General features: G+C 42.3%; 1 long non-coding RNA gene across 1 annotated transcript; it reads left to right on the forward strand.

Moving 5' to 3' along the window:
• The first annotated feature begins 1 nt into the window (after position 1).
• Positions 2-4138, forward strand: LOC109529226 (uncharacterized). The gene is made up of 3 exons (XR_002170801.1): positions 2-93; positions 1636-1755; positions 1942-4138. It is a non-coding gene; the product is annotated as an uncharacterized LOC109529226 (long non-coding RNA).
• The last annotated feature ends 8221 nt before the right edge of the window (positions 4139-12359 follow it).

Genomic DNA, 12359 nt, shown 5'->3' on the forward strand with positions numbered 1-12359 from the left:
GCTGCAGCAACGCGTCTGGCGTCTGATTGGATGAGCGCCACGCCAGTTCTCGGATAAGCACCCGCCTTTCAGGTCACAATTTGTCGTTGATTGGTCAGTGATTTTAAAGCGCCGCTTTCCTATGACGGTTTTTTTTTGTGGTTTTTGCGTTTTTTTAATTCAAACAATGGGATGCAAGTTGTTAAAGTTGCCAACGACTTATTGTTTAGCCGAACTTTTAACATTAAACGTTTGTTATAAAGGCACGATGAAGATGTGAAAAATCCGAGCGGACTATTTTGTATTTACTTTTTAGCACACTCTGTGAAGACTGGTGTCAAATTACACTTGAGGAGGAACTATGTAAAGCAGGATAGTATGGTTTGAAGTTTGGATCTGTCGAACAATTGTTCATTTCTCTCTAGAATTGTGAATTTTCTCGCTGAAAACGTGCACTTCTTTGAAAAATTGTCTCTGGATTTTTTTAAGTACCGTAGTAATGGTTTGAGTTATTGGAAAAATAGTGATTTAAAATATGAATGAATTCAAGTTTAATTCAAACACCAGTGGAAGATATTAAACGTGAATTCAGTTTACAGACCAAATGAAATGTCCAATGTTAAACAAGCAAAAAGGTTTTTAATTGTTGTGATGTGACCACGGCAACTTTTTCAATGCTAGCTTTCTCTGGTTATTGGTGTCAAATTACAACAAAACAGAAAGTGTCTGCAGAGATGTGCTGGGAACAAAAATTGGCCCGGGAATATGAGTTGGTGGCAGCAGTCACTTGGCTCATAATAATCATTTTGTGTGTGTGTGTGTGTGTGTGTGTGTGTGTGTGTGTGTGTGTGTGTGCGCGCGTGCGTGCGTGCGTGCGTGTGTGTGTGTGTGTAAAATGACTCGCCTTTGCTATGAAGCAGCGTCATGTCTACCAAAACGTGTTTGTTTCCTTTTCTTGAACGATCATTTTATTCATGACCAACCAAACAGTGAAACGCCCTCTAATGTGAAGATTGAATTGTTATCTAACACAAGAGCTGTAAAGAATTCATTTTGTGACCGTGATCATAATGAGTAACACGATCTCAAATCATCTTTCCCCATTGAAATGAACTGAAATGACGCTAATCTGTTCCAACCTTACAAACGACAGCAACAAAAAAAGTATTTAAGGTGTTTAATTTTGTTTTTTAATAAGAAAAAAGGTCTGTATTGCATCCTACTTTATGTGAACATACATGGATGGATGGACAAGAAATACCTAATATCAGTTGGAAATGGTTTAAAGGTGGCAAATTGATGACAATTTCACCTCCTTGTGTGTGTGTGTGTGTGTGTGTGTGTGTGTGTGTAGGGGCGGGGGTGAAGGCCGTAATTTACATGACTTATAATTGTCAGCCATCCTTGCATAGTAACATTTCTAAAGAGTATGTTGCCAAATCAAATGTATCCCTCATCTTCGATTAATTAAATGTGTTTGCATTTGTGGCATACGTGCAAATACAAATGTGCTGCTTCAACAAGTCGAACCTAGTTCTTTCTGTGTTTTTATACAATTTAACAGTAGTGAAAACATTTGAAAACAAATGATCTTCTTCCTGTTAATGACTAAGCTTTATAACCCGACCAACCTGTTTTTTTTTTTCCTTCCTTAAGTTTACTTCCGTTCTTCAACTGGCTCATCCAACTGTTAAACCAAAGGAAGTGACAACAGGCGCCCGTCCTGGCTCGAGCCCACCGCTTCAAATGAGGCCGGCACGCCGAAGGCCTTTCACTGTAAATTACCAAGCGGAACGAATAGCTTTCAAGGCAGATACGAATCTGCAAATGTTAATGCTGTGTCACCTGCAATTATTTTCTGCACATAAAAAAAAAGTAAACATCTACCATTGTTTACCAGCTGTTGTTCAACTAAAGCTGCTTTCTCACTGCCTGTAAAATCCGGCCTTTTCTGTGTTGCAGCACTGATGCGGAAAGGAAGTCGACCCAGCTTCGGCGTTAGTATCAGAAGCCTCTTTCACACAAAGACCCAGCAAAACCCAGACTCTAGAAATACTCAAGCAGTAAACAAACATGCCGAAATGCAGACGCAGCACAGAACCACACTTTTCGAGCCAGGAGGAAACCGAATGCTTCATTCCTGTGATGAGTGACATGAATGTACAGTAATGTGTTTTATTGATGGTGGACAGTCAAAGCGGAAACTACGTCTATTTGCGTCACAGCGTTAATCGTTCTTTGTGGTTTGGATCGGGATATTCCAATTGAGCATAGTTACCATGGGTTATCCCGAAGGTTTCCGAAACCGAATTTCGACTTTAACCCGAATATTGACTGCCTGTACAGTAAATGTAGTCAGTGCTTTCAAAGAAAAGCCTATAACAGAGAATATCAGCAGTCCTACGTAAAATATCGCTACAGCACACACACTCACACGCTGGTTGCCGTTTTTCCGTTTATGTAAATTAAAATAAATTAAATGCAAAATTCTCAGACTTTGGTTCGCAGCTGGATGGCTTAGTTGGTACACAGCTAACTTTGGACACAGCGGGAATAGGGTTCAAATTTCGGTCAGGGCCTACAGCCCACCCATGGAAAATGGGTGGGTTGCATCAGGAAGGGCGTCTGGTGTTCAAGATATGCCAAACATATCATGTTACTTGTTTAGGTGAAAGTTGCTCGATTGTCTTTTTAACCACAGCTATCCTGATAACCTGGTAAGCCATTTCTTAGTAACTTTAACTCATCATTGTGGGTAATTTTTACCCCATTTGGATCAAAATCTTGACCCAGTGAGCTGGGTCAGCTAAATCACTCAATTTGATGAAAATAAATGAAAAGTAACACTACTTTTCATTGGTTATTCTCATGCACCCGGCCTGCTCTGCGTAATATGTGGCAACAGACTTGAAGACAGAGACACTGCCCAAAGAAAAAATAAATAAATACTACACGGAATACTTTGATTCAATTTCTCCTATCTTTGTGAAGGAAGATTGAGGGTGTAATTGTTTCCCATTTCCCCAAGATGAGAACAGCTCGTTGAAGAGAAACAAGTACAGGGCTTCCACTAATTCCATCAATGATATTCATTCAGTTGTATATTCTTATATTGCTTTATTATAAAACCTACTGCTTTCAGAATTGCCTCTCACACAGCCCTACAAAGTCCTTCTGATACAACAAGCTCAGAAGCCGGAAATTCCACAAGTCGACTTCTAAAACCCCATTCCATGCTTGTACCTTACATACAGATCACAGACACGAGGGCGGATGATCTTTAGATACGCAATGTCTAATTACACCGCTGTTGGATGGCAACAATTGCTTTCACCACAAAAGGCCTGGGAAAATGAACGTTGGGCACTTAACTTCACACCCATGTTCCAACACTGCGGAATTCAAGTATACGTCAGAATCACTAGGCTCTGATACCACCTTCAAAGACAGAAAATTGCCAAATTGCCCCCTTCCCCCTCCTCCTCATTCTGTGTGACTGCAAGTTGTACTGAACAAAGGGCACGGAAGAAAGATGCAAACGTCAACTTTAACCGGCAATGTAAAAGCGACGAGAGGCCTAACAGAGGCAGGATGACACATGTGTGAGCATGCAAAATATTTTGTACGTCAGAACAGACGCTGACTCCAGTCAATTGAGTGCATGTTGCCAGGTCACTGTTTCAAATATTCACTGAGTTCTGAGTTGAGGGCAAAGGCAGCCAATTTTGCAGGATGTTCGTTTGAAAGAGGCTCATGCAGTATGTTTGTGCAGTTGACTGCAGCGTTTCAGGCCACAAATTACGAGTAGCATGTTTCACATAGTATATTTGTTTCAAAATGTTTTTTTAACTTACCCCAAGCGAGATATCTTGTCAAAAGCGTCTAATTTTAGCACGTCTCCTGGGATCCTCACCACCCTTTTTTTTTCTTCTTCTAAATCCGCCTCCTCCCCGCCACTGCTGCAACCGCCCGCAGATTTCAAGGAAGCCTTCGGGGCCATAAGCCTATTTAGTGACTCACCTCACCTTCAGAAATATAATTACAAAAAATAATTACATGCAGTGTTCAAAGGCGGCTGGCAGGATCTGGGACCTCTTTCGTCACTGTGTCATTTGGATTGCTGACTTGTGCACAGTCAAGAAAAATCACTTTTTTTTTTTTTTTTACCCCATTTGGATCAAAATCTTGACCCAGTGAGCTGGGTCAGCTAAATCACTCAATTTGATGAAAATAAATGAAAAGTAACACTACTTTTCATTGGTTATTCTCATGCACCCGGCCTGCTCTGCGTAATATGTGGCAACAGACTTGAAGACAGAGACACTGCCCAAAGAAAAAATAAATAAATACTACACGGAATACTTTGATTCAATTTCTCCTATCTTTGTGAAGGAAGATTGAGGGTGTAATTGTTTCCCATTTCCCCAAGATGAGAACAGCTCGTTGAAGAGAAACAAGTACAGGGCTTCCACTAATTCCATCAATGATATTCATTCAGTTGTATATTCTTATATTGCTTTATTATAAAACCTACTGCTTTCAGAATTGCCTCTCACACAGCCCTACAAAGTCCTTCTGATACAACAAGCTCAGAAGCCGGAAATTCCACAAGTCGACTTCTAAAACCCCATTCCATGCTTGTACCTTACATACAGATCACAGACACGAGGGCGGATGATCTTTAGATACGCAATGTCTAATTACACCGCTGTTGGATGGCAACAATTGCTTTCACCACAAAAGGCCTGGGAAAATGAACGTTGGGCACTTAACTTCACACCCATGTTCCAACACTGCGGAATTCAAGTATACGTCAGAATCACTAGGCTCTGATACCACCTTCAAAGACAGAAAATTGCCAAATTGCCCCCTTCCCCCTCCTCCTCATTCTGTGTGACTGCAAGTTGTACTGAACAAAGGGCACGGAAGAAAGATGCAAACGTCAACTTTAACCGGCAATGTAAAAGCGACGAGAGGCCTAACAGAGGCAGGATGACACATGTGTGAGCATGCAAAATATTTTGTACGTCAGAACAGACGCTGACTCCAGTCAATTGAGTGCATGTTGCCAGGTCACTGTTTCAAATATTCACTGAGTTCTGAGTTGAGGGCAAAGGCAGCCAATTTTGCAGGATGTTCGTTTGAAAGAGGCTCATGCAGTATGTTTGTGCAGTTGACTGCAGCGTTTCAGGCCACAAATTACGAGTAGCATGTTTCACATAGTATATTTGTTTCAAAATGTTTTTTTAACTTACCCCAAGCGAGGTATCTTGTCAAAAGCGTCTAATTTTAGCACGTCTCCTGGGATCCTCACCACCCTTTTTTTTTCTTCTTCTAAATCCGCCTCCTCCCCGCCACTGCTGCAACCGCCCGCAGATTTCAAGGAAGCCTTCGGGGCCATAAGCCTATTTAGTGACTCACCTCACCTTCAGAAATATAATTACAAAAAATAATTACATGCAGTGTTCAAAGGCGGCTGGCAGGATCTGGGACCTCTTTCGTCACTGTGTCATTTGGATTGCTGACTTGTGCACAGTCAAGAAAAATCACTTTTTTTTTTTATTTTTTATATAATGCATTTTTAGTCATCTGAAGGCCGTGATACATTCATGAAAAAATATGATGCATCTCTGACAGTTGTCCTCGGTTTACAGCAGTCCTGACATAAAACATTTTGAGGTTACCACAGTAGTTTGTAATTTGATTTCTTCCTCAGAATGTTTTATGTACCAATATCTACTAGAATTATGAATTTATGATTGCACTACTAAGTAAATTATTGACAACAGCACATTGTGAGGTCAGTAAAATTTGGGTTCCATCACCACATTAGGGATGGAAGTCTGCTGTAAATTGAGGACCCACTGTACATTTAGTTAAAATGCAAAATGATTCATACGTTTGCCACTTTTTTTTGTTGTTAAAATCCATTTGATCTGTTAAGTGGGTATATTTTGGTTGTAAATGGCCCAAGATGTTTTTACATTTTGCCAAAAAGTTGTAGATGAAAATTATTTCAAAGCTCTCTCAAAACATGAATATCCAATGTCTTACAGTCTGTTAGACATTACACTAGACTGGTGCAACCGCCAGGAGAAATGTAATGCAATATTTAAAAATGAACTCCAATCTAAAATCTGTAGTTTGACTGTGTATGTATCTTCATAATTGTCAAGGTTTCAAATGGGATGCATTGAAGTAGTTTGAGTTCAGTTTTTATTATATTTTGCATTTATGGCCTAGAAGTGTTTTTATACAAATAGTTACTATAAATATGACTTTACAGTGGTACCGCATTAATTTAAGTTACACCATATTCCGACTTCTGTACGTAATATGTTCTTTGTTGTAAACTGAGGACCCCTGTCCATGAAATTAGCTTGTCATGCCGATCATGAGCGGACCCACAAAAATGCTTCAAGAAGCTATGCCTGAAAAGAAATGGGAAGCCGGCCATTTTGGTGTGAAACGCCCATTTTTTGGTCATTTTGAGTTATTCTCATTGTTTGTGGAACATGACAGCAAAGATTAATGACTCACAATAAAACACAAATCTCTAAGAACTCAACTCCACGCTGTTAAAACTTGACCAAAATGCAAACATAAACAGAGGACCCTCAGTATCTATGATAAACATGAACCAGGCTAAATATTTTGGGACTTATCGAGTAATTCCGATGAGGTTTTATTTGGACTGTAGTCCAAGAAAAGTCAAATCAATGATAAGATTGTCTCTGCAAATTCGAACCCTCTTAGGAAAGTGCAGATTGCGAAGCTTCTAATGGCCTGAGTGCCTACAATAGAGACACGGGAGTAACTCTGGGATGGCAGAAGGCATTACTCACTCACCAATCTGGAAGAGTGGAAAGTGGGCACCAATAGAATCAGGCGGATGAGTGAAGGTTTGGGGGAAGGGGGTGGGTGGGGTGTCTGGATGGGTGAATTGTGAGATAATTTCCTCTCCTTCCTCATTTGCCTACCGCAACTTGTTTCCATCCATTTTTGTGCGGCTCAATGGAGGCCCTGTGTGCAGTCCATGCGCAGGTAGCCAGCAAAGAAAGCAAAAGACAGGCAATTGTACAAACAGTTTAACTGTCTACCGCTTTTTCCAGCTGCACGAGGGGAAGGGGGAGGGGCGGGGGAAACATGGCAAAAGGCGAAAAGAATCATTCACAAAAAAACAAACTTCTCTATGTTATGCAAGTGTGGAAATATTATTTCAAGACCCCCGACTGTTCTCCCACACAGTGACATGATCAGGATGGCAAGTCGGTTTCTAGCGCCTACATTTCACCTCCATTTTATGAGCACAAAAGGCCTGACCTGACTTGTGGAATGTCAGCGCCCCAAGCAAAGTAGGGGCCCTTCAAAGAGCAAGGGTCAGGATTAGGTTTGGGGGAAGGGAGGGTGTGGCCTGATAATTGGAAGAATTGGTGGCTGCAATCTGAGCTCTTTTGTTTTGAACTACGGGGGTCCCGCATGGTTCAGCGGCCTTTCTCCTGTCGTCAGGCGATTCCTGCGGTGCTCGGGGGACAACATAAAGTTGACTTCTCACTTGGGATCACAGGGGGCTTGACTGATATGTCTATTACTGTAATAATATCGAAAGACAAAAATACATTCAAATATCCGCATGGAACAAACATAAATTACACTCACAATAAGCAGGAGAGTGTTTCTCAACCTTTTTGGAGCCAAGGCACATATTTCACATCGGAAAAAAAAATAACTCACCACGCACACCACTTAGCAAAACGATTCACAAAAAATTGGATAAACAGGTTCATTATGTACTATCCGTGGGTGGCATCGATCAATTAACGCAACATTGTTTTTAAGAGAAAAGAAACCATTGTAGGTCCAAATACCTTGAGATTGGATAATTTACCGAGGCGCACCTGATGATTTCTCGATGCACACTAATGTGACACGGCACACCGGTTGGGCATCACTGCAATAGATAATTAGACACGTGTCATTGGTTTAATATTGACCTGCGTGAAAATCAATAATTTAAACATATAATTAAGTGCAGTGTGAGTTTTTATGGTTTTACTTGAATACACCATCACTATAGATGATAAAATAAAAAAAGATCAAGGGTGGAGAATCTCAGGCCTGTGCACCCTATGGTGCACCATATGCGCCCTGCGATGAACTTGACAAGGCCCACGACGCAATTCTAAAAACAAATTAAAGCAGCGATGAACGGGCACTCGCACTCCAAGACGAGGGTGCGCTAAAGTAGGGAGGAGCATCAGCGGGGACTCAAACGAAATCGGAGCTTCATGAGAACGTCTTTGAACATCTTCAGGGTGGAACCTTTACGTTGGTTTGAAGTTATGACCAGTCGTCAAACTTGGCCTCCACGCTCCGCCCACACGCAGTGATAAAAATGCATATGCTTAGCAACTATGCGTTGCCTGTCCGTCTAGTACAGGGCACTGGGAAATGACCAAAACAACCTAAAGATGTCACCTTCAAACCAAAATGTCAGCTTCTTATGTCCTTTCAGACATTCATCCCTGAGACTTTTTTTATGGGTTGACTCAGGACAGACATCCCTCCCAAATGTTATCTTGCGAAGCGATGGCAGGATTAAACAAATCTGCCAAATTTGGTGAGTTTACTCATCTTCAAAATGGGAGCAAAGTTGACTTGATTTTAGTTGTCTGAAATTTTGCTTCGCTGGATTTTCAGCAATAGTTGCAACGTGCGAGCAATATCAATTTTTCAACTAAAAATGTGTTCTCTGAAAACAGATGCCTGGAAACCAGACTGAGTGTGGCTCAGGAGACGATGTCAACATTCCCAAGGCGTGTGCCGATCTTGCTGGTTGACTTTCTTGTTTCATGTTGCTTCCAAGGATTAATGCTTTGATGAGGATTTGCAGAATGCTAGAGTGTGCCTGTTTGGAACTGCTCCAAGAATAGAAAAAGGACTTAAGATATATTTGCTATCGACTTAGAAAGATTGAAATGGCGCATTTTGCTTTTGGAAAAATTTGGTTATACTGTATATAAACTTGTACAGCCATGTTTTTGGCTTGCACACTCAACAATTACATGAATGACAATTGCAGTTTGGGGCTGTTGATTGCTGTCTCTAATTTGGTTGCTGGTAAACCTAAATGAAAAACAAAAGGGGACGAGTGCTTGTTCTTTGGCTTTTTTTTTTTGGTGAAAGCTCCACCTAAGGACACCAGTGATGGAAAAGGGGACTAATTTGACTGTGACCATGACGAACCAAAAATGAAACTGGCTGTGTTGCACTCCAGCAAATCTTGTGAGACTTCATCTCAGGGAAGATCTAAAATATTAACTCCCTGCAGTTTTAGGTTTTATTTATTTCTTTATTGCTTTTGCTGTGTTGGATAGTTTTGTGGAATCCGATTCCTTGGAATAACAGAGGAATCCTGGGTATCTTCCTCTTTTTTTTCCTCTAGGAGGGCAATGTAAAGCACCAAGGAACATGCCACTGGGCCAAGTTTGGAGGCTTTGTTACCAAGGCAACAACCCAAAACAACCATAAATCAAGAAGTCTCCTATGCCTTTCTGCCGTGCTGTATGTCCATAAATTGTGTGATTGTTGTTTGTTTTTTTCTCATGAAGAATTTAACTGTAAAAGTTGCGGTGAACTATGTCTTTCTCCTCTGTGAACTACTTGAGATGAGCGCCATCCACCTTCTTCACCTCTTAGCTCCACCCTCCCCGCGTCTGTGTGTAAGTGGAAATTTCCAGTAATTCTCAGAGCATGGCAAGAAGCGCTCCTCCTCCCAGTCTCCTCCCGCTTCCGCGATTTTCCCGCCTTCCAACTTTTACCTGCCCCCAGACATCATGGCCCTTCACACTTGTGCAGCCACGTTGGAACAACTTCATGCTTACACAAAACGTGGGATTCTAATCATTTCATTTCAAATGTAAGAACCAATGTTGAGTGCTTTTTAAACCACTGGGCTCTGTTGAGGCTCTTGAGAATCTGGAGTATCCTACACTACGGTGAATAATTCAAGAGGTTCGACTACTTCAACATTATTGATGAACAACAGTTTGTTTGGAATGGCTCACCAATCCTGTTCATGATTTCTGACACTCATGACAAACAATGATTCGGAAAGTTTTTACAATTTCAAATGACCACTTTGATACCATTCCGATCCTATCACTGGTGAGCTATTTTTAGAGCAGACTAGTGGGCTTGGGGGCTACCTTGATGACAATTTTTGCGCACTCGCTGCTGCAAGAGGTTCTAGCATTCACCTCATGCAATACCTCAACAAGAGCAAGCGTGCCTTGGCTGTGCTGTACAAAAAAAAAAAAAAAACTTCAAACAAAAGACAAGAGGCAGCTGGAGGAGAACTTTAGCGTGTGCGCTCGTGGCATGAGGCGCGCTGACCTTAGCTCCATTGTGCAACTCCAACAAAGAGCCATCTGCACAGCAACCAAAGCAGCGACGGCGAGGGAGTCGCACACAGGGGAGAGAGAAGCAAGGGGGGGGGTGTTGTGGGGGGGCTTTTGGAAGTGAAAATAAACAACAACAATAACAACATGAATTCATAGATGCTAGAAGTTATCAGAAAACAAAGACGGGACTCTCTTTCCTCTGTCAGAAGACAAGGAGAGCTGCAGGCCGAATAACTCAAGTGCATATTTCCTGTCTGCAGCCTGATACAAAGAAGTCAAACCGAAACCAAATATTACGCCACAGAGGCAAGGTTCTTGCTGAAACTCCAGTTACACGTGCAAATCGGTACACGCCGATTTCATGTTCGCACAAAGACAAAATGGTGCCCGGGATATCTGCAAAGATCTCCAAATGTTTCACAGGTAAAAACATGACAGTCGGGATTGCTTAGCAACAGCGGGAAGAAAAGAAATACATCAGGAGAAACCCGCCGTGCTGCCACCCAGCGGTCGACATTTGGCACATGTCGAAGAATAATTTATAGGAAAGAGATGCAGAACACGATATTTGCATAGATAAAGATTGACTTGATTTAGTAGTGGGGGGGGCGTTTGAAAATGTTTCCACCAATCTGATTGGCTGGGAAACGTGCTCATGGTGTGTGGTTGCCTAGCAACACCCCCTGAGATGTGGGTGAGAGGGTAGAAGGGAGGGTGGGAGTGCTGGTGGCTGCGGTGGCAGTAGCATTGGCTGCGGGGTGGGGGGGTGCTGTGTTATACATACGTCAAGGGGAGGGAAGGGCTCCGGGTGCAGGCGGAGGAAACTACCTGGCAACATTCCCAAATAAACAAACAAGGACGAGGGCAACGAGGGAGACCGACCGGGAACATTTTTTTTATTAGCCAAGATAGTAGGGCAACAAGGTCTTTTCCACTCCCCAACAACAAGACACTGCGGAAAAACGCATAGAGTTCATGCAAGGGCGCTCAGTCTCTCGCGCCTCCCCCAAAAAACACTTTCGGTGACTGGTGTGGTTCCACAGCAGAAAAGTGAAGAATCCAGACAATCAAGCCAATCAAGGTGTGCAAATAGGAAGTTGCTGAGCAAAAAGGAGACGATAAAGTTACCGTCGAGGGGAGTGCTAGGGCCGGGGTGGAGATTACACTACTTTCGCTATAGGTAGAGCCTGCTGGAGAAGGAGGAGGTGAGTCCAGGCGGGCATTGAGGGCTCTTTGTCAGGAGCAGGAAATGAGACTGGTGTTGCGATTAACAAGGGAGGGTTTCTATGGAGATGCAGGGCCGTGTGCAGGGAAGGACGAAGAGGAGGAGGGGTTGGCGGCGAGAGTAGAATTTCAAAGACGCCAGTCTCTCCTCCATCACGTTTCTCTGCTCGCTGTTTCCACGGCGCCCCCTTTTATCTGATGTAATCTATTTAAGCCGAGGCTGCAAGTGGGTTTATCTTAAATAAGCCCACCAAGCCATTGCTCCACCATTCAACCTAATGGTAGGAATAATAGTTCCACATCCTCCCCCAAAAAAAAAAATCTTTCAAGCAACACGAGCTCCAGTCGATTACATCAGATTGACCCATTTATGTGCGCTCTCTTGTTTGAAGTATTTGATGCAGCATTTCGATGACATTTGTCTTTTATGCACTACCACGTCGCTCAGTTCACTTGACCAGAGGATATTGAGGTACCAATTCAATATCCCGATAAAGTGACACGACTGAGCCAATTTGAGTTTTTCAAGATACAAGCTGTCATTCTTCCGATACTTTGTTTTGACTTGCAAATGAAAATTCGAGATATTGTACGAGAACTGAAAGGTGGCCGCGAGCTCAACTCATTTCACGACAAGCAGCCGTTCGGTAGTTCTCCCAAAAAGTGGTTTCAAGCTTCTTATTTCGATCCCAATTGACATTAACTGTCGAACTAAGACTGAAACAAAATATATGCCTTGCTGATTTAAAACAA

Source organism: Hippocampus comes, unplaced genomic scaffold (assembly GCF_001891065.2).
Source record: "Hippocampus comes isolate QL1 unplaced genomic scaffold, H_comes_QL1_v1.1 scaffold137, whole genome shotgun sequence".
Lineage (NCBI taxonomy): Eukaryota > Metazoa > Chordata > Actinopteri > Syngnathiformes > Syngnathidae > Hippocampus > Hippocampus comes.